Genomic DNA, 20106 nt, shown 5'->3' on the forward strand with positions numbered 1-20106 from the left:
ACCCTCTGTGATTGCGGTAGCTGGTGGTGGAAACCTGCAGCTCATACTATCTTTCCTTTGGGACCTCTTGTGTGTGTGTGTTGAGGGAACGTCTGGCTGTGCTATGTAACTATATGGTCATATCTCTAAGGCAACACTAGGAAGCGGGTACTATTATTATCGTATTTTACAGACAAGGAAACCGAGGCTCTCTGAGGTTAAGGAACCTGGGCTAGGCCATTCATCCAACAGTTATTTAGTCCATCCTTCTTTGGGCCTGGGTATGTGGTGGAGTGCTGAGCATGCTGTAATGATGGTGTCACCTGTAGTAGGACCACTGTCACTGTGGCCTTTGCAGCAAAGAAGATATAGAAATGGATTTAATCCAAGTCAGCCTGACCTATGGCCCCATTCTGTCTGTCAGCTCCAAATAACAAGTGTGGTGTGAGCATGCTAAGCTATGCTGGCCTACTCTGCTGGGTGATAAGGAAAGGAGGGGAAAGACACGGACAAAAGATGTTGGGACAGGGCTCAGATTGTGTACATTCTCAGTTGATGAACTGTGCTGTGCGGGAAAGCACTATATTTAAAATGCATCAGTGACTTCCTGCTCAGCAAAAGAAACAATCAACAGAGTGATCGCAACCTATGGGATGGGAGAAAATATTTGCAAACCACGTATCTGATAGGGGATTAATCTCCAAAATATGTAAGAAACTCCTACAAGTCAACAGCAAAAATACTAGAAACCTGATTAAATGAGCTAAGGACTTGAAGAGACATTTTTTCAAAGAAGATATACAAATGGCCAACAGGTATATGAACAGATGCTCAATGTCACTAATCATTGGGAAAATGCAAATCAAAACCATAATGAGATATCACCTCACACCTGTCAGGATGGCTATTATCAAAGGAGACAGCAAGTGTTGGCGAGGAATATGGTGAGGATGGGAAGGCTTGCACACTGCTGGTGGGAATGCAAACTGATACACCTACCATGGAAAACAGTGTGGAGTTCCTCAAAAAATTAAAAAATAGAGCTACTCTGTGATCCTGCAATCCCAACTCTGGGTATTTAACCCAAAAAATTGCAATCAGGGTCTCAAAGAGAAATTAACATTCCCACGTTCAAGACAGCAGTATTCGCAATAGCCAAGGTGTGGAAACAACCTAATGTTCATTGACAGATGAATGGATAAAGAAAATGTGGTATATACTACACACAGCGGAATACTATTAAACCTTATGATAACGGGAAACTCTGCAATATGCAACAACATGGATGAACCTTGAGGGTATTACAGTGAGTGAAATAAGCCAGGTACAGAAACAGAAAGACGAATACTACATGATTCTGCTTATTTGAGATATCTAAAATAGTCAAATTTATAACATCAGAGGGTAGAAGGGTGGTTGCTAGGGGCTGAAAGTGGGGGGAATGGGGAATTACTAATAAATGGGCATTAAGTTTCAGCTAAAGAGGATGGATAGCCTCTAGAGATGTGCGGTACAACATTGTCAGCCTAGAGCCAACAATAAGGTACATGTACAAATGTGTTAAGTGGGTAGATCTCATGTTAAGTATTCTTACCAAAGTGAAATAAATATTAAAATAAAACAAAATGCATCAGTGGCTTTCTGTTAGTTTAAGGATTAGGGGGGAAAACTCCTTAATGTGGGTTTTAAAGTGTTAAAGAGGCTGACCCTTGGTCACCTGTCTGAGCTCATTTTGACCCTCCCCGTTCCCAGGTCAGCTCTCTGCATCCCACGCTCCCTCTCTCCTGGCAACTTGTTGAGTTCACCTGCTTCTTCCTGCCTGGAAGGGCTTTACGCATTGTCCTTTCCTTCTGCCCTGAGCATTCTCCTCTTTACCTGTCCCACCCTTCTCTACCCACCCTTCTTATCTCCTCAGGGCAGCCTTGCCTGACCATCCTGATCAGATCAAATATCCCCCATGGGAGGAATCCCCACAGTACCTCTCCAGGGTAGTGCTTAGACGTAATAGACACCTTAACATTTACCTGTGTGATTACGATATCTGTTTTCTCAAATACACAGGGAGCTTCTTAAAGGGCAGAGTTTGCCTCTTCTTTCTTCTTTGCTCGCTTTTTAATATTTTTGCTAATTTTGTTAAACTCCTAAATGTAGTGCTAGATACATATTTGTTGAATGAGTGAAAGAATGAATGAACTGATGAAGTTGAGGTGTTGGCAGGTATAAAACAGGGCATCTAATCAAGTCAGAGAAGCCAAGTAACTAAGTCTGTTTTTTCCTTATCCTTGGCTTCTTATCATCTAGCCCAGGGCTTGAGAGAGCAGTTATCTAAACCCAGGCTTCTGAAACTTTAATGTTCATACAAGTTCCTCAGGGATCTTATTACAAGGCAGTTTCTGATTCAGTAGATCTGGAGAGGAGCCTGAGATTCTGAATTGCCAACAATTCCTAGGTGACATTGAGGCTTCTGGTTCAAGGACTACTCTTTGTGTAGCAAGCCTTGTTGATGAAAAAAATTAATCAGTAGTCAATCTAGGACTTCCCTGGTGGCACAGTGTTTAAGAATCCACCTGCCAATGCATGGGACACAGTTTCGAGCCTGGTCTGGGAAGATCCCACATGCCGCGGAGCAACTAAGCCTGTGCGCCACAACTACTGAGCCTGTGCTCTAGAGCCCCCGAGCGACAACTACTGAGCCCACGTGGCCACGTGCCGCGCCTAGAGCCCATGCTCTGCAACAAGAGAAGCCACCACCACGAGAAGCCCGTGCACCTCATCGAAGAGTAGCCCCCGCTTGCCGCAACTAGAGAAAGCCCGTGCACAGCAACGAAGGCCCAACGCAGCCAAAAATAAATAAATAAAATAAATTTTAAAAATAGTCAATCTAAGAAAGAAATGGAAATTTTGATTCAGGCCAAATTGAGGATTATAAGCCAGGAGACAGTCGTTCAGAAACCTCTGAGGACTGTTCCACCTGTTAGAGGACAAAGCACAGTTATATAAGTTTTTGAGACAACGGGTTATACATCAAAGTAACATATTAACAGTTTACATAGTTCACAAAGGGGAGTAATTGACCATCATAACCCCTTACAGGATTGAGAAAGGAATGTTATCTCCTAAGGAGTTACCTTGCTGGTCCCAGGAGAAATTGCTTTTTTTTTTTGCGAGTAGGCATTCCTGTGTCTTCTAAGGGGATCTAGTTAATGTATAATGCAGATGCACAATGCACACTAAAGGGGAAGGGGTAGGGGCTCAAAAGACAGAGAAAATTTTATGTTAATTTTTTTCTTGTCCTGCCTTAAAAATAATTTCGTTTCATCAGCGCTAATGAAACGAATAGCGGATGTTGGAAATGCACTCAATATAGCCACCCTACTGAACACCATAGGTTAGCCTAGCCTACCTTGAAGTGCTCAGAACACTTATATTACCCTACAGTTGGGCAAAATTATCTAACATAAAGCCTAATTTATAATAAAGTGTTGAGTATCTCAAGTAATTTACTGAATACTGTACCGAAAGTGAAAAATAGAACGGTTCTAAGGGTACAGAATGGTTGTAAGTGTATCGGTTGTTTACTCTGTGATCACATGGCTGACTTGGAGCTGTGCTTGCTACCCTGTCCACCACCACAAGACAGTATCGTATTACTAGCCTGGAAAAGATCAAAATTCAAAATTTAATGTACAGTTTCTATTGAGTATGTATTTCTTTCACATCATCCTAAAGTTGAGAAATCATAAGTCAAACCATTGTAAGTTGGGGACCATCCATAGTTGCAAGAGGATATTGGTTTGGAGTGATACATCAGTTAGGATGCTTTCGGTTGCAAGTAACAGAAAACGCACCTCAAGTTGGCTTACTTAAAAAATAAAGATGATTTATCTTGTCATGTAACTGAATATAACATGACAGGGTGGAATGCAGGCACCATTTGATCAAGGTTACAGCTTTGTTTCTCTGTGATTCTCTTGGTGCTCCCCTCCTCTGAGTGCCCTTTCCATTTTTGGTTGACTTCTCTGATGGTGGCAAAATGACTGCAGCTCTTTCAGCTGTCATATCTCTATATTTTACCAACCAGTAGAGAAGAGGTTTTCTGTTTTCCTAGCCATCAAGAAAAGGTCTATTTTAAACTCTGATTTAGGTTATATATGGGGTGAAGTGGGAGGAATTTATAATGTATTTGGCTGAAGTTGTCTTTTAGTTTCAGAAGAGGTGGCTCATGTCGTCCTGTCTGGGTGACTGGTCCTGATGATACATAGGTGCTCAAATAATCCCATCTATGTGACTTGAGTGTTTATACCTTCCATGAAGTCACAAACATACATGTGGCCCCTTACCTCCAAGTGTCTACCTAGAGCAGCGGTTCTCAACTCTGCCACATTAGAATTATTTGGGAAACCTTAAAAACATAGGTGCCTAGCTTCCACCCCAGATCAAACAAATAAGACTTTCTTGGGGTAAAGTCCAATAATCCAAGTTTTACAAAGATCCTTGAGTGACTCCAATGTGCAGCCAGGGTTGGAAACCACTTACCTAGAGCAGTGTTTCTCAGTAGTGGGTAAGGGAGAGGATTCTGTCCCCAGGGGACATTTGTCATTGACATTCTATTGACATTTGGAGCCGTCTTTAGTTGTCACAACTGGAGTGGAGTTACTACTGGTATCTAGTAGGATGGTGCTAACCATCATCTAATTCACAGGACAACGCCCTCCCTCAAACAGAAACTACCTGGCCCAAATGTTGACAGTATGGAGGTTGAGAACTCTTGACCTAGAGGAGCAGTCCCCAACCTTTTTGGCACTAGGGACCAGTTTTGTGGAAGACAATTTTTCCATGGTCAGGCGGGGGCAGGGGGGAGATGGCTCAGGTGGTAATGCGAGCGATGGGGAGTGACGGGGAGCGACGGGGGAGCGAGGGGGAGCGACGAGGAGCGGCAGATGAAGCTTCGCTCACTCGCCCGCTGCTCACCTCCTGCTGTGCGGCCCGGGTCCTAACAGGCTGCGGACTGGTACCGGTCCACGGCTCGGGGGTTGGGGACCCCTGACCTAGAGGGACAAGATGTTAGAACCGATGATTTATTTGCAGTATATTCTGGCACACTGGTAGGGAAACATACGGTATAAAACGGTCATTTATTTTCAAGCTCTATTGTACTTAAGAATTAGCAGGAGTGCTTGTTTAAAATGAAGCTTCCTGGGTCCCATGCTCTAAGGTATTGATTCATCCAGTCTGGAACGGGGGTCCAGTCAACTGAACGCTTATCCTGATAAAGTTGATTTGAATACAGGTGTTCCACAGAGCACACCTTGAGGAACAGTAACAGAATGTGCCTTGGTCTTATAAAGCTAAATGAAAACCCCAGCTAGTTCATGATTTTGTCTTCCTTGGAGGAAAGATTGTCTGAAGACAGGGTTCCGGTGCACCGAGAAAGCTCTGGGGATTTTACTGACATTCGTTTTTATAGCTGAGGAGGTAATTTCTCTCCTTCCTGTGAGTGCTGGGAGATGAGTCAGGTGGAAAACAAGGCTCCCCAGGAGTTCCAGTTTATTCGAGTCCTTTAATGTAATTGTGATGAGCCTGGTCTGAGCCTCCTAGAAGCTCTGTGGCCAGACTGCGTTTATCGACTCACTGTGGTACCTGAATATGAAACCCCCGGGTACAAGACCCTGGCTGCCCGGGAGACTTGGGGAAGAGACAGGAGGCTTCACACACTTCAGCCATCCACCCTGCCTCTTGGGCAGACCCTGGGCCTCTATCAGAGATCCTGCCCTGGGGATAGACCAGTGCTTCAGCAGAGATAGCTGGCTAGATGCCTCTTCCCTTTGCTGCCTGCATTGTTTTGGCAGAGTTTATCCTAAAAATAGGACAGCGAGTCCTGCCTGGATTCCTTCTGCCTGTATTTTCCACGGGGCTGTGCAGTGCCATCTCACAGAAGAGGCAACATTTTGTAGGAGTGAAAAAAAAAAACCCACTGGGCTTTGGAGACAGAAGACAGCAGTTAAGTTCTGGCTTTGCCTCTGACGGGCCTCATTGGCTTTGGATAAGTCACTTAACGCTTGTGGGTGCCTGTAAAAAATGGGCATGTTCTAAGACCAGTCATGTGGAATCAGTATGAGAGTCAAATCAGATAAAATGTTTACCAGCTCTTTGGTAAAGAACTGTATGCGGGTCCGCATTCTGAGCAGATGGTGGTCGCCATAATACTGAAGATGACTTAAGCCCAACACCATTCCTGGCACATACTAGGCAGTGTATGACACAGAGTTAAATTAACTATTTCTCTTCTTGTCTTTATTTTATTAATGGCTGTCTCCCTGCCAGAATTCCACCAAGGCAGGGGCGGTGTCTAGCTTTTTGCATACCTGTTCGCCTCTACTTTCTAGCCCAGTGCCTGGTTCTATAAATATTTGTTGAGTTAGTGAACAAATGAATGAATGAATGAAAAACCAAGTCAAGTCAACAGAGGTTTTGAGGATGCCTCCCATGTGCTAGGGTTTGGTGGTCAGGAATTATCTCTGGGCAAGAAATAAAAACCCAGCCAATAATGTGAACTGAAAAAAAACATAAGTAAGGCTGGAAGGACAGCCAGGTCTTGAGGGATAAGATGAAAAACTCGAAACCAGCATGCTCCAATCAGCGAGTTCATTTGCCTAGACTATGTCTCCCTCTCTCTACCCCCACTCCTCTCTCATCTCACTTCCTCTCTGCAGTGCGTTTCATTTTCTTTACCTTCATACTGGCTCCTTCTGCTTTGAACATATTTGAGACCAGACAACTCCAGTCTCTCATTTTAAGCAGCAACTCTTATTTAATATATTTTTATTTTTTATAAATTTATTTTATTTTATTTAGTTTGGGCTGAGTTGGGTTTTCGTTGCTGCACGCCGGCTTTGTCTAGTTGTGGCGAACGGGGGCTACTTTTTGTTGTGCTGCGCGGGCTTTTCATTGTGGTGGCTTCTCTTGTTGCGGAGCACGGGCTCTAGGCACGCGGAGTTCAGGAGTTGTGGTGCGTGGGCTCAGTAGTTGTGGCTCACGGGCTCTAGGGCGCAGGCTCAGTAGTTGTGGCTCTCGGGCTCTAGAGCATAGGCTCAGTAGTTGTGGCGCACGGGCTTAGTTGCTCCGCAGCATGTGAGATCTTCCCGGACCAGGGCTTGAACCCGTGTTCCCTGCATTGGCAGGTGGATGCTTAACCACTGCGCTACCAGGGAAGTCCCTGCACCAACCCTTATAAATCAGAATCTCTGAGTGCCAAACCGAAATTTCCCAGAACATAATTAGGAGTGTCTCAGCTTAGGGAAGGAGTTCACCCTAGGTCCAATCAGCCGTGATGGCAGAGGCAGTGTGTGTCTTGGGGGAGATCCTCTGACCCGCCTCTCACTGTGGAGGGGCCCCAGAAGCAGAGGCACTGAGAGAAGATACTGATCGGTTCTGTCAGAGGGGAAATGGAGGCTGAGCAGAGATTATCGGTAGAGATTATTGTGTCTGGAACACAGACAACATGCTGAGCTCTGGGGAAAGTATCATTCATTCATTCCAGAGATATTCACTGGATGCCTACTATGTTCTGGTCACTGTTCCAGGTGCTGGGGATCCAGCAGTGACAAGGAAGACAGTCAAGAACTTTGCCCTCCTGGAACCCTCATTCTATAAGACAAACAACTGTACATTACAGCAAACATGAACACGAGCAGGATACCAGTTCAGAGAGTGGTAAGTGCATGGAGGAGCTGGCAATATGATATAAGGTGATGGGGCAAGGGGTGGGAAGTTATTTTTAATTGTGATTTAGAGTGTTCTATTCTGTCATACTGGCACAAAATATCCAAAATAGTGCCGGGATCTGGTTGTTCTACCTACAAGGAAGGACGTAAGAGCAGAGTCCAGAATGTTCCTTTCAATTCTCCCTGTGCTTGCCATGATATGAGGAACAATGGGGGACGAAGCATGGAACTTCGGCTGGATTAGGGACAACCAGGCCCAGGAGTCACCCTCACTAACCCTCTTTTGGGACATATTAACACAGCTCTGAGTGGTTCAGGACAAACCACATTCCGAGAGCCACCTGCCTCTGCTTGCTTTGGAGGCCTGCCTAGTGCAGGATTCAGGGGAAGTAGAGGGTGTGCAGTGGGAGAGCTGTTCATCTGTGTATCTCAATTTCAAGCCTCTTGGACTTTTCCCAACAGCTTCCATAGAAAGGATGCAGCAAAGGGTGAGTCTATTCTCTCGCCATCCTCAGAAATAACAGCAGCTAAGGTTTACTGAACACATAACGTATGCAAGGCAAATAACTATTCTGGTCACAAATTTCAGTTTGAGAGAAGGTACCCCATACCACCAAGCAATACGGACACCATCTGGGTGTCCAACAATTCAACTCAATTTTGACACTCTCTACCTAGAGATAGTACCAGATTCCACAGGTTAAGGGCTCAGTCCCACACCTTATTAACATAAAAAAAGACACCTTTGTCACTCTTATCCCTTAGGAAATTCCAAGGGTTTTAGGAGCCCTCTTCCAGACATGGAGATGAAGATCAAATATATATTTCTTATTATAAATCACAATATCACAGCTATGTTCTAAAAGCTCTACATGTATTAACCATTTCTGTGAAGTAAATCAGATAAAAACAAATATCGTATATTAACGCATATATGTGGACTCTAGAAAAATGGTATAGATGATCTTATTTGCAAAGCAGAAATAGAGACACAGATGTAGAAATCAAATGTATGGACACCAAGAGGGGAAAGCGGGGGTGGGATGAATTGGGAGATTGGGATTGACATATATACACCATTGACACTGCGTATAAAATAGATAACTAATGAGAGCCTACTGTATAGCTCAGGGAACTCTACTCAATGCTCTGTGGTGACCTAAATGGGAAGGAAATCCAAAAAAAGAGGGGAAATATGTATACGTATAGCTGATTTACTTCTCTGTACGGTAGAAACTAACACAATATTGTAAAGCAACTGTACACCAATAAAAATTAATTTAAAAAATAAATGTTAGGTGATTAGACAAACCAAAAAAAAAAACCATTTCTACAATTATACTATGAGGTACAATTACACTATTCCCATTTTACAGTTGAGGAAATCAAGGCACAGAAAGCTTATATAACTTGCTCAAAGTCTTGTGGTAGGGACTTCCCTGGCGGTCCAGTGATTGGGATTCCACTCCTCCTTCCACTGCAGGGGTCATGGTTTTGATCCCCGGTCGGATAACTAGGATCCCTCATGCCACGTGGCACGACCAAAAAAAAAAAGTTTGTGGTAGCACAAGACTTCAAATCCAGACATTCTAGCTCCCAAATCCATGATTCTTATGAATAATATCTGGTCCCAGCTGACTCAGACCCCTGTCTCTAGCTTACCTCAAAGTAAGTACTGAACAACTAAGTGACTATATCAAGCTTACTCTTTCCACTGAATCTTCTACTAAGTAAGTGCCATGTGCGGGTCCAATATCTTTCAAAGCTCCTATTCAAATACAGAAAGGGAGAGTGAAAAACCATGGATATCAGCTCAAATGCAGAATGAGTTTTTCTTTTTTTGCAACCTTTCCATCAAACCATATAGCCTGAAACCCACTGAGGGGACAAAGAATTGTATTGTATTTGTTTTCATTTAGAGGCAAGACTGGACTCAGAGATTGTTCCACAAATGTGAAAAATAAGAGTAAAGTATTAAAATACTTTGACTAGAATGTAACCACAGTAGAGTGTCAGGCACCAGTAAGTAAGCAGTGACGCAGACTGCTTTGGAGGCAGACAGCCTTTTGATGCTTCCAACTTAACTGTAATCCTTGGTAGGTGTCGTGGAATCTCTCAGCTGAGCCCAAGTCTGATTTTGCTAGAAGGAACTGGAGAGCTGGTGATTCTTTCTTTTCTTCTACTTCTCACTTAAAAATTTTTTTTTAAATTGAAATCTAATTCCCATACCATAAAATTAACCTTTAAATTCTAGTATACTCACAGAATTGTACAACTGTCACCACTAATTCCAGAACATTCTCTTCACTCAAAAATGACCTCCCAAAAGATACCCATTAACAGTCACTCCCCATTCCCCCCCTTCCCTTAGCCCCTTGCAACTACCAGCTGACTTTCTGTCTCTCTGGCTTTACCTATTCTGGACATTTCATACAAATGGAATCAGACAATATGTGGTCTTTGTGTTTGGCTTCTTTCACTTAGCGTAAGTTTAAAGTTCATCCATGTTGTAGCATGCATCTGTACTTTGTTCCTTTTTATAGCTTAATAATATTCTATTGTATGGATGTGTAACTGAAAGTGAGGTCTGTCTGATCGCCGCTCAAAAGCCAATAAAGAAGACAGGTTGGTGGAAAGGAAAGTTTGCTTTATTTTGGATGCCAGCAACTGTGGCAGGGGAGGGCAGATGCCTGTCCAAAGGCCTACTCCCCCCGACTAACAATCAGTGGGCAACAGCTTTTATAGGCAGATGGAGGGTGATACATGCAGAAACAGCACAGTCAGCTCTGACAGTCATCTTGAAATTGGTCATCGGTGGTCTGACCAGCGTCATCTAGATTGTTTTAGGTACAGTTAATCTTCAGTTCCAGGGTCGGTTTGTTTCCATTTCTTGGAGGCCAATTCTTGGAATTGTGGCAGCTATGTATGGCTACAGTCCGGTCATCATGTAGTTCACTTCTTCCACCTGGTGGGGTTTCAGTATCTATAAGACAGCTCACAGGGTGTGGCTCAGAATATTATCTGTAGCCCTTAAAGAAGAACTAAAGGTCCCTGAGTATGCTTACCGACTAAACTATTATTATTTGGTCTCCTATGATTGTTTTCCTTTGTTTCTGCATTTTCTCACTTCTCTAATTAAACTTATTCTTTGGCTAAACTTTTTCCACAGGCAAGAGTCAGGCTGAGGACATGGGGTAGCCAGGACCATAGGGTCCTGCTCCATTTCAGATGTACCCCATTTTATTCATCCATTCATCAACTGACGGGCATTCGGGTTGCTTTCATTTTGTGACTATTATGAATAATATTGCTACCAACATGTAATTAAAAGTTTTTGTGTGGATGGTTATTTTTAGTTCCCTTGAGCACAAACCTAGGTGGTATCGTTCCTCTTCTTGGTTATGTGTATTGATTCTTATAGGTATTTTGTTTACAAATTGTTATATCGGGTAGCTTTTGTTTTATTGGCTAAAGGAAAGTACGGATTTATTTCTCTTTATACGTGAAGAGGCAAGGGGAGAAGGGAGAGGTAGGGACAGTAGAGTTTTGTCACCTAACCTTGTCTCATGAATTGGTCTTGAGTCTCAGGGTGCAGAAGAGATAGATAAGAGCCCAAGAAGTTCCTGAAACACCTGGTAATACACTGTGCGCAACCCAAGGGACTGGGTTCAGCATGGTGGGGACCTTCTCCCCATATATTGACGCTGGAATGAGGGATAGCAGGGAGGGCGCCGAGGGACATGAGCTGGTAGGCAGTGGCCTCCACAAGGAGGCCAGCATATGAGTACGTGCTGTGACATGACGAAGCTCAGGTCCTGCCTTAGGGGGTAAGAGTCAGCCTGATTTGGAAATGAACCTCTGACCCACAGGCTGGCAACAACTGGGACCGCGTCCACATGGCCCTACCTCAAAGGCCCTGTGCAAATTTGAGTTGTTACTTTTTGCCTTTTAGGGAATTCTAGGCCTGACAAGTATAAGTAGGTTTGACCCTGATGAAGAAAGGAAAGATGCAAGCATTCATGACCTTTTAAATCCTCATTTTTCTACAAAGCCCGGTGTTTTTCACGAGTGTTTTACAGACTGGAAGAAAAGAGATTTTGTACCGTGTGAATTATTTTGAATTTCTGGTCTCCGGCAGGAAAGCCAGGGCTGAGTCCTCAGAGTATGTTTTATGCTGGTCCATTAGAACGTGTGCCTTATTGATGAACCAATAAAGCATGCCCTGCCTGAGCCTTGTAATGGAATCTCCTAATTCATAGTTAATATTCAGATAAAGCACCACCCCATTAATCTGATTTCCCTCCTGTGGTAATTGCTGTTTAATTTCTATTTTATTAGCCAAGATTGGTAAACCTTGGGAGCTTCTGGTTCCAGGCATTACTCTGAGTCTGCTGTATCCTTCAGTGTTTGGAAGTTAATGATACCTTTTGGTAAACAAGGAAGCCTGTAACGTCTTCACTTTCTGTGTGCTCTAATCTTTAAGAAGCCCTTCCGCAAGCTGATGTGGGCCCTGTTCCTGATTGGGAAGGGAGGATGAGGCAGGTACCACGAAGCCCCGTATTTAACTTATGTGGAAACGGAGGCTTGAATAGGGCTGATTCTCTCAATTCTACGCAAGTCCTTGTGCTGCCTATATAAGATTTATAAGATGTTAATAATGAAAGTTGTAAGGTGGTTTTATTGACTTAATTTGTCCAGTCAGTTCTGTCTCCCATTTCTCCACACCCACTCCCTCCCTTCAAAGCCAGTGAGTAATTAGAGTACTTCAGACTCTAATGCTGGGAGCCAAAACAGTGTCAGGATGACTGATTTATTCAGTTGAAAGAAAATAAAGTTCTGCCCAATCAAAACAATTTTTAAAAAGCAGACACGGATGTGTAAGGTAGATGCATTTATTCCCATTACACTTGCCCCCCTCTTCCCTTCCAAGACTGCAAAATGGATTATTCTACATGCACAACAGTCTGTGACAAACTTGAATTGACATATTGGGTTAATAAACTATTATGAAAATCAATAGTAATTAAAGGAAACACTTCGCTGACAGAGTTGACAGAGTGGAATGTATTGGCAAGTTCTGAATTTTCTTTTTCTCTCTAACTGCTCCCTCTGGCTGTCGTGGCTTTCAGTTGTTCATTATCCAAATAACAAGAAAGTGGATCTAGCCTGGGTATTATTGGGTGATTTCAATTACTGAAAGCGCAAATTGGGATTTTATTTTCTAAAGAACTTCTCTAATCTTGGGTTTATTCCTTTAAGCTCATCATTTTGTGCTATGATTGGGGGTTACATAGAAAGTGGAGGATTGTGGATTCCTAAATGCACCAAGAATCTCTTCTCTCTCCCATCTTCTCCTCCCACCATCACTGACCCTGACTCCTATGGGGAATGTGAGTGAAATAGAGAAGGAGAAACACAGAACCTAGGTAAATAATGGAAAACCCACCAGAAATTTTTCTTTGACTATTAATGATTCTATGACCAATTTGGGGAACATTTGGAATGTGTAACTTCATAGGTCTAGTGAGGTATAGATACTTTGATTAGAAGTTAGTGAATTTAGGTAAACTGACTAGGAAAATACTGCTCCAAATCCATGTCTTTTCTTCAGTGAGAGAGTTTTTGTTTACCTAAATTATCTGGATAACGGACATGAGTTTTTTCATTCACATCCATCCATCCATCTATGGGAAACATACTGCATGCCTTCTACATGCCTTTAGGCGTTCAGTAGGTCTTGATGATACAGAGACACACGATCCTGGCCTCAAGACCTTCAGTCATCCACCCCTCAATCTGAGCCATCAACCCACACACGCTCACACACTAAGGAGACAGACGTAAAAAGGAGACAATTCGATGTGATAAGTGTTCGGAAAAGGAAAATAAAGGATGGTTACAGAAGGTCATGGCTGGTCTCCTGGAATTCATGGAAGGCTTCCTAGGGTGTATTAGTTTGCTCGGGCTGCCATAATGAAGTACCACAGACTGGGAGGCTTAAACAACAGAAATTTATTTCTTCACAGTTCCAAAGGCTGGAAGTCCAAGATCAAGGTGTCGAAAGTGTTGATTTCTCCTTGGCTTGTGGACAGCCATCTTCATGTGGTCTTCCCTCCATGTATGTCTGTGTCCTAATCTCTTCTTATAAGGACACCAGTCATATTGGATCAGGGTCCACCCATATGACCTCGTTTCACCTTAATGACTGCTGTAAAGGCCCTATCTCCAAATACTCACATTCTGAGTACTGGGGGTTAGGGCTTCAACATATGAATTTGAGGGCCAACACAATTCAGCCCATAACACAGGGGAAGTGCCTTTTAAACTGGGACTTGAAGAAAAGGTAGGATTTAGTCAGGTGAAAAGCTGGGTAAGAGGGAGGCCATTCTGTGCCAAAGGTACCCATGTATCTATCAAGGCAAGTGAGAGAAAGTGGCACATGCGGCAAACCGCATATACTTTGGGGTGGCTAGAGCCTAGATGTGACATGGAAAGCAATAAGATTTGAGGCTAGAGCATGAGAAGAGCTGGACTGTGGGCGTCCTTGCCATCCAAGATTAGGTTGGGACAGTGGGGTACATGGAAAGATTTTAAGCATAAGACTGAGGGCCAGATTTATATTAATCCAATGTCTAGAGGCCACTGATGGGTGCATGTGCACATAGCACGAGACTTTCACAAACAATCGGGAGGCTGTTCACCTTTTGTAGAAGGACACAAGTTGTGGAGGTGATGAGGGTAATAATCCTCCTTGCATACGTAGGTGCAGTTAAGGAAGCTCTTTTATGCAGAGAGAATTTTGTTCAATCCTCCACATTCACATCTGAGAAAACCACGGCTCAGGGAGAGGGAGGGACTTGCCCAGTGAAACTCACAAAGGTAGCAGGTGGGGTCCGGATGGGGCCTGGATTAGAACTCCGGCCTCTTACCTCTTTGCCCCAGGCTCTTTCTAGGAAATCAACTTCCTTTCTGAGCTGTGAACTGCATTCTCTAGCCTCCTTTCCAAAAAGCCCTGCAGCACATATTTCTCTGTGGTCTACTCCAAAGCCTTGTTAAAAATGTTCACCCTTTTAAGGAAGAAAGAAAGCTGTCATTTGAGAAGCATTTACTGCCATAATTACAGCCACCATTTGGTGACGTTGAGTGAGAAAACCCCAGTGACTTAAAAGACAAACCACACTCCATATGCCACAATCTGTCAGGGGCCAGCATTTGACAGAAAACAGTTTGGTGTAAACTTTCCTGCCGTATTTTCAAAAGAGATAGGCATCTTGCAGGGAACTACTCTGATACAGCGATTTTCCTCATTATTGGGTTGTGTTTTTTCAACCACTTTTATGTGCTACCTCCTAATCTTCCCCCACCCCACCGCATCCTTTATCGAAACCTTTGCCCCAAAGGGTTATAGCCTTCCAGAACTCTGGGTACCATTAGCAAGATCTCACCTCTTTCTTTTCATCTTTGTCATCAGACTGTTTGTGGTCCCCAGGACTGTTTTTTCCAAGACCCAGACCAAGAAGCTTTCTCCTTATGTCCCAATAACTCCCACACAACAAAAAGAATCAGAAGAGGAGATGAGAGTGGTTATCTCCATGCCCTGCCAGCCTGAGACATAGCCAAGGTTTCTACCTTGCCCACCTCCTTCCTCTTCCTTTGTCTTTATGGTTCCATCTCCCCCTTTCAATATACCCATTGTCTCCAAGGCCTCTCTGCCTTGACCAGAGTCCGACTGACCCCCACATTTAATCTAAAATTTTGCATAATAAATCTTTTATGCTAGAAATGAATATACTAAGAATCATTCCGTAAGACCAGTGGTTCTCAACCACGAGTGCTTTTGTTCCCCGGGGGCATTTGGAAATGTCTGGGAACACTTTCGTTTGTCACAACTTAAGGGAAGGGGTGTTAGTAGCATCTAGTGGGTAGAGGCCAGGGATGCTGCTAAACATCCTGCAATCCACAGGACAGCCCTACAACAAAGAATTATCTGGCCCCAAATGTCAATAGTGCTGAGGTCAAGAAACCATGATTTAGACAACTAATACTTAAGAATTTATTCTATGCCAGGCCTCACTGTAGAAATAAAGGATTTGTGATAAACATGCATTTTTGCCCTGTAAAAGTTCACTGTCTGGAGGGGAGTATATTAAATTTAGAGTGTTTTTAGCTGCAAGTAACAAGATTCCCAAAGATTAGCTTAAAGATAATTTCAATTTTTTCATGTAACAAAAATATGAAAGTAGGTTGCTTTATTGGGTTGGCCAAAAATTCCGTTCGGGTTTTTCCATAACACCTTATAGAAAAACCCAAATGAACTTTTTGGCCAACCCAATAGGGTTGGTTAATGGAGGAACTCAACGATGTCAGGTATGGGTCAGCTTCTCCAGAATATTTTTGGCCTTCTCCTCATGGTTACAAAATGGCTGCCACAGCTCCATTCTTGCAAGACAACCTCCAACGAAGGATAGATGAAAGGCATAGGGGATCTCCTCTGAAGTATCCATTTTTTTCCTTATGAAGGAAAAAAAATCTTTCCAAAAGCTCTCCAAGCCCAGTAGGCTTTCTCTTTATCCTTCAGGCCAGAATTGGGACACTTGACTGTTCTTAAACCCTTCAGGGAAAGTTGGGAAAGTCTAGGTAGTGACTTAGACTAGGAATTAGCAAACTTTTTCTGTAAAGGGCCATGTGGAAAATAGTTTAGGCTTCGTGTGCAATATATGGTCTGTGTTGCACATTCTTTTAATTTTTATAACCTTTAAAAATGTTAAAACTCTTCTTAGCTCAATGGGTCATAGTTTGCTGATCCCTGGAAAACTTGCTTTCTAATATCTGAACAAAATCAGGATTCTGGGGGCTTCCCTGGTGGCGCAGTGGTAAAGAATCTGCCTGCCAATGCGGGGGACACAGGTTCAAGCCGAGATCCGGGAAGATCCCACATGCTGCGCAGCAGCTAAGCCTGTGCGCCACAACTACTGAGCCTGCGCTCTAGAGCCCATGAGCCACAACTACTGAGCCCACGTGCCACAACTACTGAAGCCCATGCACCTAGAGCCCATGCTCCGCAACAGGAGAAGCCACCGCAGTGAGAAGCCCGCAAACCACAACGAAGAGTATGCCGCGCTTGCTGCAACTAGAGAAAGCCCGCGGGCAGCAACGAAGACCCAGTGCAGCCAAAAATAAATAAATAAAATTAAAAAAAAATCAGGATTCTGTCATCAAGGAGAATGGGGACAGTGACTCTTGGTAGGCAGATAACTGTGTCTGCCACGGGAGGGTGTGCAAGAAAAAGGTAATTATAATACATTGGGACAAGTGCTATGATAAGAAAGCATAAAAGAGGCTGTGGCCATTAGCCAGCCTCCAAGATGGCCCCCAAAGATCCATGCGTCCTAGTATTTATCCGCTTGTATTAGGTTGGTTCGTTGGACAAATGGAAGTGACAGTATATGACTTTAGAGGCTAGCTCATAAAAGACACAGCCGCTTCTACCTCGTTCTCTTGGAGGGTCCATTCTGGGGGAAGCTTTGTTGTGCGAACAATGTAAGTAAACGTTGAGAGACCCACCTGGTGAGGAGCTGACGCTTCACACCCACAACCGGCTCCAGCTTGTCAGCCATGTGAACGAACCTCTTTGGAAGCATCTCCTCCAGCCCCAGACAGACATTCAGTCAGTCCACTGCAGCTCTGGCTGATATCGTGACTGCAACCTCATGAGAGACCCCGTGCCAGAACTCAGCTAAGCTGCTTCTGAACTGCTGACACACAAGAACTGTAAGGTAATACATATTGATTGTTTTAAGTCCCTTAGTGTTGGGGGTGATTAGTTACAAAGCCATAGATAACACAGGTTAGTCTTAAGGCTCTTGGAATGGAATTTCAAATATTAGGAAGACAGTAAGGTGAGGTGGCAGGAGAGGAGGGTGAAAACCCAGCAGACTAGGATTCAGGAAACCTGGGACCTTTAGTTCAGTTGTGAACTTGGGGCAAATTGAATCACTTCTTTGGATGGCATAAGTACATCCTGGGAAGGAGAGAGTAATAATTGTCAGAAAAATGAGAAAACTAACAAACGTTTGTAGAATAACCTCTTTACTGTGATACAAATCTCAGTTCTTTTCTCTGAGGTAGTCAACAGCTTTTTTTTTTTCCCACCATCCATCTTGAAAGCAAAAATACTGAGACACCCATAGGACCAGGAGAGGTTGGACAGGAACGCAAGGGTCCACCATTAGGAAAAGCAAGTTGGCATGGAGGAATGGTTCAGAACCAAGGACAGTAGACTACGGACCTCTGCCACTTCCCCCCACAGAGAATTTGGGGCTTGATATGCATTTTCTGGCATCCATTCTCTGATACGTAAAATTAGAGGAGTTGAATCATACGCTATTTAAAACTCAGCTCTAATCTGTAAATTCATGATTCCAGCTTATTTGCACTGCTCTCAGATCCCTGTCAAACACCTTCAGTTTCTGCTACTGTAGAAGGTCAGCCTTGTCTATCGGATGGACATAGCACTGAGGGTAATATACTGAACTCGCATCAATTTGCCAAGGAAAAGAGGACAAGCAAAGGGTGCTAATTTATTTCTCTGTATTCAGCTGTTTGCTATCATTTGCCAAGCCCTGCAGGGATAAAGCAGGGAGAAGTCACAGATTCTTTGCTCAAAAAGTCTGCAGTCTAGAGGGCAAGTGACAAGGACTCAAATAACTTTCTTACTGCGTTTCTCCTTCCTCCTTCATATACACACTGTATGCATCTCCCTACATAAGACTGACTCTCAGAGGAGGATCTTAGAATGTTTTCTTTCATGTAAGTTTAATTTACTGAGTTACTGTTTACTTTAAACCTCATCTGTCTTATGGAATGAAGGTTAATGAGGCTATGAGTAACAGAGTTTTAAAAGTTTTATTTATTTATTTTTGTTTTTTATTATTTTTTTAACAGACATTTTTTTAATTTGGGCAAGTCCGTTAAAATTTGTTCATTGGCAAAATAGGACTACGACATTGTCCCTGCCTATTTGTAGCTTTTGTCAGCTTAGCAATCCTCTTTCCACTGCAGAAATAGTACCCCCAGCCCTAATTCCATGTGGCTCTGGCTGGACTGTCAATCATGTCTACTGTCTGGTCACAGTAGTGGCTATAGATTTGAGACCAATCAATGGTGTTAAACTGCTCCGTTGTTCACAGAGATTGGCTCAAGGGATGGGTACATGGCCAAAGCAGGGCGGGCCACTTAGAATCTCTCCACATGATCTGATTTCTGCTTCATCTGGAATTGCAGTCTACAAGGATGATGTAAGCTTTAGTTGCCTGTAGGAAGCCATCTACAATAGGAGAAGTTAACACTAATGTGTTAAAGAAGAGTGAAGCTAAGATACAGAGAGGGAAGGAGTAAGAGAGAATGAGAGAGAAAATGAGACAGGGAGAGAGGGAGAGAGAGAGACGTTGTTTGGCCTCTGGATCCAGCCAGGCCTGAATGTAGCACATTTTATGTTTGCCAATACATTCTCTCTTATGCTTATGCACGCTTAAGATATGTATCTTTCACCTGCAACCTAAAAGAATACCGACTAACATGCTAACTCTAAGAGTTATTATGAGGACCAAGTGAAATATTTGAAAGCCTTTTGTCAAACACAGAATATAAAAACTGCCATAATGTTCTCTGGAGCTAATCCTTTAATCTCTCCATATGTCCTTAAGTGCACAATAAATATTATTCCTTCAATTCGGTTCTGCAGCCTCGATGCCCTGATGATGGGGAAAATGTTCAATTCTCCTTCCTTTGATATTAAGCTAAGTGTTTCACTTATCAAATTTCTCAATGAACTAAATAATAACCTGAAAGATCTCTGTGTTCTTTCTGTATGGGTTAAAAACGCATAACTACTCAGAGTTAAGTGCAAACAGCTTTTTGCATTACTTTATAATAAGACCCTTAAGGAAAACGTTGCCCTCTTAGTGTTTTGCTTAAATTGCAGTGAAATGGCTGCCATTTTGGAGGATAGAACACCCTACCGTTCACTGCCCTTGATTCTATCTGCACTAAGATAAATCCATTACAGTGACATTCCTGAAATTCTGAGGCAGGACAAAAACTCTTGCAGATGTTCTCTCAAATTAACCTCTCTTTCTTTTATGGAGGGGGGAGCGCTTTAGAAAAGCTTGCATTTCTAAAGCATTTTTAGGAAGTCCTTTCGGAGCCTTGACTTATAGTCAGAACTGTAATTAGTCTTATTTTTTTCTCCAAACTTGAAATATCTTTGCTGGAAACATGGGACTTTGTCTTTTCTCTAAAAGTAGGACATTTTGGAGTATAATTTAGACAAGTTGAAGATTTGATAGTTGAAGCGAAAGCAGCAGCTACAGTGGGGTCTAAACATTTGGTGGATCTGAGCTTT

The 20106-nt window shown here is 43.1% G+C and overlaps 1 long non-coding RNA gene across 1 annotated transcript in view; it reads left to right on the top strand.

Annotated features, from left to right (window-relative positions):
• LOC114907432 overlaps nucleotides 1–20106 on the top strand; it is a 137529-nt gene that overhangs the window by 101088 nt on the left and 16335 nt on the right. The window contains exon 4 of the long non-coding RNA XR_003796723.1: nucleotides 7563–7692. This is a non-coding gene — a long non-coding RNA (uncharacterized LOC114907432). The remainder of the gene's footprint in view (nucleotides 1–7562; nucleotides 7693–20106) is intronic.

Source organism: Monodon monoceros, unplaced genomic scaffold (genome assembly GCF_005190385.1).
Source record: "Monodon monoceros isolate NGI ecotype Baffin Bay Population unplaced genomic scaffold, NGI_Narwhal_1 Super_Scaffold_3, whole genome shotgun sequence".
NCBI lineage: Eukaryota > Metazoa > Chordata > Mammalia > Artiodactyla > Monodontidae > Monodon > Monodon monoceros.